The sequence below is a fragment of the Arachis hypogaea genome, chromosome 5 (genome assembly GCF_003086295.3).
Source record: "Arachis hypogaea cultivar Tifrunner chromosome 5, arahy.Tifrunner.gnm2.J5K5, whole genome shotgun sequence".
NCBI classification, from domain to species: Eukaryota; Viridiplantae; Streptophyta; class Magnoliopsida; order Fabales; family Fabaceae; genus Arachis; species Arachis hypogaea.
Genome location: NC_092040.1, coordinates 5,882,152 through 5,888,238, shown reverse-complemented (window position 1 = coordinate 5,888,238; position 6,087 = coordinate 5,882,152).

Sequence of the window (6,087 nt, the reverse complement as noted above, 5' to 3'; positions counted from 1 at the left end):
TTCTTTAAGATAATACAAAAAATAATTTATCATGAAGATAATTTATTTAATCATTAATTAAATAATAAAGTACGAATAAATTAAAAATTAAAAGAATAAAAATACTATAAAAAATACTTGTAAGAAAGTTAGATTTTATCATTTTAAACTTGTGTTATTAATTTTAACAATTTATTATTTTTTAAAATAATTTATGTCGATAAAAAATATATTTTTTCTGATTTTAATTATACTTTTAAGTACTCTAAATAGAGTTATTATATTATATTTTACATATGAATATATATTCTATCGTGTAATTAAGTAAAGATTTATTTTAATAAAAAAATTTAGTAATCAAACTAAACATTACTTAGGTATGTATTTCATATTTATCTCTTAAATATTTATACAATTTATTTTTTAAACTGTTATATTGGTCTCTTCTCTAATATAATATAAAAAATAATTTTTCATAAAAATAATTTGTTTAATTATTAATTAAATAATAAAGTACTAATAAATTAAAAATTAAAAAATAAAAATACTATAAAAAATACGGTAAAATAGTTGAATTTTATCATTTTAAATTTCTGTTATTAATTTTAATAATATATTTATTTTTAAATAATATATATATGATAAAAAAAATGTTTATTTTTTTTAAGTACAAATTTTATTATTATATTTGTATGTTCATGATTTTAATTATACTTTTAAATATTTTGAATAGATTTATTTTATTATATTATATTTTACATATAAATATATGTTCCATCACATAATTAAATAAAGATATCTTTTTTTAATAAAAAAATTTAATAACCAAATTAACCATTAATTATGTGGGTAAGCAGTGATTCACGTCAAAAAGAGGCACTGGCTATACTATACTGAGAAGAGAGGTTGTGTGGGAGGGCATGGCGATGACGTTAGCGCTTCTTCTCACGAACGCGACGGTGCTTGGAAGGACCAAATCTAGGTGATAAAGTGATAAACAAAGAATGGAGGAGTGGAATGTGTTTCAATTAACGGGAGTGAAGCTTTGATATTTTAAGAATAATAAATTATAAAATAATCCAACTATGGTTAAGATAAGGACCAATTACAATATGACACATAATGAAGGGTAAATTACATGTTATTTTAGAGGGGTTGGGTAACATTTACCAATAACTAAATTGCGGGCGAAAAATAGCGATCAATTATACAAAAGGAAAAAATAAAAATAGTTAGTCATCTTCATCTTCATTATCTTGCTAAACAAAGGTTGTTTGAAAAGTGCAAACCCTAAAGAATGTTACGTTGAATAAGGAATCCATTTTTTCCTGACTTTAATTACAATAATAATTATGAATCATGCAACTTTGTTTTCCAAATAATAGAATACAAAGTCCATAGTACCTTAAGGGTTTGCACGTTGGAAATTAAGGAGCGGAAGGTGGTGAGATGAGAGGAGGAAGGAGCATTGAATTGATTGAAGGTAGGTTAGTTGAAACCCGTGAATGGGATGCAGAGAAGAGAGTTAGGGTTGGTGGAGTTGGATCTGATCGGGTGCAGTGAGTCCTATCATATAATCATGTCAATGACTCTGGTGGTTGTTGCATTCTTCTTCTTCCTTCTCTGCTCGTTGACCGTTGAAAAACCTAAGCCTCAAATTCAGCTAGGGACCTTTTCCCAATGCCTCGCGTGGATGCAACGCGCCACCAGGTGGAGTAGGGATACTTTTATGGGGCCAGTGGTGAATGAGAGAGTGGCAGATTAGGTATATGTGAGGACGAAACACATCTGCTCAACCATTTTTAACCCCCCCGGATTTCAAGGGCTCATCAATCTCCTCATCTCTCTCCAATTAAATAACGAGGAATGATAGGGATCAGCAATTTTGGTATTTTATAACCATTAATTGATCATCAATAGTGTTTTTAATGGTGTGAGATTACATCTAATAATAAAAAATCACTCACTTTTTTTATAATTAAGTGTTGGCCAAAAAACACAAAAGTTGGTGCCTTTAAACTTTTCCTTAAATAACATACGTCACCAATGCTTTTTCAACATTCATTCTTCTCATTCAGTCTGCTTTATACGTGATTCAAATTATTTTTTAAATTTAAGGATATTATACAGAATATTAAACAACAAAAGAATACAAGAATGCCTGGATAATAGTGTTGTCTGAATTTTTATGTAATTGATTATAATTAGTGAGATAAGATCTTAGTGTTATTGTGTTAGTTTTAATGCATTGATGTTGAAATAAATTTCATATAGTAAAATACTCTTACCAGGGATCGGAGTGCGTCATGTTTAGATGAATAATAATTAAAATGCAGATCAAGAAACATCTGCCATTAATGATTTTAAACTTGCGTTGAATTGTAATATAAAATAGGTAGAGAAAAGTGGCATACATAAATGAATTGAAAGTGTGACCCTGTTCCTCCTAGATTGGGACAGTCAGATAGCTATTAAGCTTTCTATTTCATGCAATTTAAATTTAGCAGCGGCAGTGCAAGCCAAGCCAGAAATACAAGGTAGCATTTGTTTTGAGGTATTGAAATAGAGATCGAAAAATTGAGACTCAATATTATGTTTGTTGACTCAGAGACTGGTATTAAAAGTTCTCTTTCTATTCCTCAAATTTCAATATTTCAGTACCTCTAAACAGTGAGGACACAGGGACTAAAATTTTTAAAAACAGAGACTGAAACTTTAATAATATTTTATACCTAAAGTATTCTTATTTCAATTAATTAATTTTAATTTTACCTTTTGTACAAATTAAATTAGAGTTTCATTATTGTTTTAATTTTTGTCTCCCACTTTATACCAAACAAAATACTAAAATATATTTCTATATCTGTCTCTTAGTCTCTGTCTCTCCACCAAACACTACCCAATATATAATATAATTGCTTGGTTAACGGCAGCAATTGAGTCTCTATCTCGCAGGCACTACCAACTACTTAGATCATCACTTTCCTTAATATATAGCAAAGTTGTAAGATTGTCAATAAATCAATCGAGTGACTGACTGATTCAATAATTAAACTGCAGTTAAATTGATTTAATTAAATATAAAATAAAATTATTAAAAATTTTAAAATTTTAAATTCAATAATTTTAAGATTGATAAAATTTAAAAATTTATAATTTTACATTATAATTTATTATTAAAAATTTTATAAATAAGTTCAAATATTAAAAAAAATGAATATATTCATGGTATGAAAGATTAGTAACTAAATTTTTAACTTTGCAAATTAGTGAAATATCAATCGCAAAAGTAAACGGAACCCCAAACAATATTAAAGAAAATTATGTTAGAGCCAATCAAGAACTCAAGAGTACAGTTATACAAAATGTTAGTGAAAAATAATTAATATCAAAAAATAATATAAAAAATATTTATCTTAAAATCGTCAAATTACATTAACAGAATATCTACTGAACTTCTATCGTTTCAGGATACAATATCTAAGCAAATTGAAAACATAAAATGTTAAATTTATCGGTTGCATAATTTTGTTTAGACTATAAATCTGTATATATCAATCATCTTTTTAAGTGTTTTTCCAACAAAATATTGTTTATAACTTAAGTTAGTAACTTGGACTGAGAGAATTTTCTTTTAATAAACTAAACGAGGTCACTTTTATAGTGAGATCTTTTAAATCGTTCACTTTCTAAAACTAGATCAATTTACACAATTTATTAGTTAAGTATCGGTTTGACCAATTTTTTTTATCAATTTTTTACAAAATAACTTTTTATTCAACTAAACAGATTAAAAGGTCGATTCTAAATTAATTCAGTCAAACCAGTCAGTACGGTTGAATTTTTAGAACTATGATATATAATATTCTTGTGTATATATATATGGAGTGTATGTGCTAATAACTATACATGTATATATAGCATTATTATAGGGACAAATATTAACATGGTACATTAGATTAATCAGGATAAGCTCTCCAATAAGAGCAGGCCAAAATCATACTCGTGAGAATCTCTTGGCCCCCCAATATATAATAGACCAACGTGCTAATTATTGTATTTTTTTTATTAATGAATTTTATATATAAAAATAACAATCTCGCTACGTTACCAACAATATATCTGCTAACTTCTACCAACTCTTATTTATAACTGAATTTAATAGAAATATCTTTATAGATGTGTTTAATAAAAATGTCTTTTTTATAACTGTATTTAATAAAAATATCTTTAACTCTTTATAGATATATTTTTGGATGTATTTTTTTATATATATTAAAATATAATAATTAATTATTATTACCAATAAATTAGTAGATAATATATTGCCACTCTATACTTTTTCTAAAAATAATCTTAGAGTAGTGGTTAGATTATTTTTGACTGGCTGACCTCAAAGATACGAATTCAAGTTGTAAAATTAGTACCGATGTAATTATCAAGTTAAACGTTTTATATTATACTATTTAAGTGTAATTTTTGTTTTGGATTTTGATCTGCGTTGATTAGATAGAATGTTTGTATGCTGGATTTTTTTTAAACAAATTTCATAAAAAAAAGCTTGAATAATGATGCTGATGAAGGCTTTCAGCAGATTATTATTTTAATTTTTTTATTTGCTTGATACTTCATGAGGTTTTTGTTTATTTTTCTAGATTAAAAGTAGTTATTTGGTAAGAGTATAATAAATTAAAGTGAAATGACTTTAGTTATTTATTATTTAGATCGAGGTTAAACAAGAATGTAACGATAATTTTGATATTAAAAAATAATAAATCAGAATGTTATCATTTTTTATACTATTTTACTATCGATTTTTGTATTTTAATCTCAATTCATTGTGACAGTTCTTTAGATAATAGAAATATATATAATCATGCACTACGATAATATAAATTATTTTTTAAAGTTATATGTGTAAAAAAAAATCAAAATTTATCAAAAAAATAAATTTTGACATTATTTTAACTATAAAAATATGTTAATAAAAATTTTGTCAAAAATAGTATTTTTAACATATAAGTAATTGTGAAAAAAGTTTAAATTTTATTTTGATAAATATTGACTGTCAAAAATAATTTGTTAGAAAAAATTGAGAATATATTTTCTGTGATACTTATAAATCGTAAAAAATACTATTTATTTTGATACTTATTGACCATAAAATATTCTTAACAAAATTTTTTAACAAAGAATGAGATGAGATTTTGAAACTGAAGCATAAATTGAGATTTTGAAGATAAAGAATGAGTAGTATGATTCCAAACTGAGAGCAGTATGATATCAAAATTGACAAAATTTAGAAAAAAAATAGTAAAGTAAATTAAAAACAAATGAGTGTTAAAATTGGGAAGTAATTTTTTGCGATAAAATTATTCATTAAAAAATATAAAAAATTTGATATTTATGATATTTGTCAAAAATATATATTAATTTGAATATTTAATTATAGTGTTAAAAAATAAAATATTAAAATAACTCTATTTTTTTATAGCTATGACTGATGATCGTTGTTCATCAGCTTCTGATAAATTAAACATCCTGGTACAAATTTACGCTTGTTTTTACAACTCAATACGGTTAGGATTTAGGAACCGTGATGCACTCTTTGAACCTTCAAAACTTGCATGAACGTTTCCTTAATTAGGCTATATATATATTGTTGATGGTTACGTTTAGATAAAAAGTATCCAACGTTTCAGCACTGATCTAAGTAATATATTTATATATAGCATTTAGTATTCCACTAATTATTACCAAGTAGCACTAACATATGTCAGATCCAACAATAGAAAGGCTTTACATAAATCACTTTCATCAAGCATATTAAATTGCATTTTATTAATTAAAATAACATATCTTATCTTAAGTGCTCCACTATTAAAGTATATGCTAGCTATGTCTTGCAAAAAGTTTTTTTTATTATTATTTTAACCTCTTTCTTTTATTTTTCCCAAGGATTCGTATTGGTTGGTTGTCATTTAATTTAATTGGTAATTTGTCGTTTCACGGATGAACATCAAATTATGTCGAAATTACACACAGATTTTGGTTATAAGCAGAGCGGGTGAGAAAGTGTGTGGCCTTTAGTTTGGTGTGGCTAGCTAA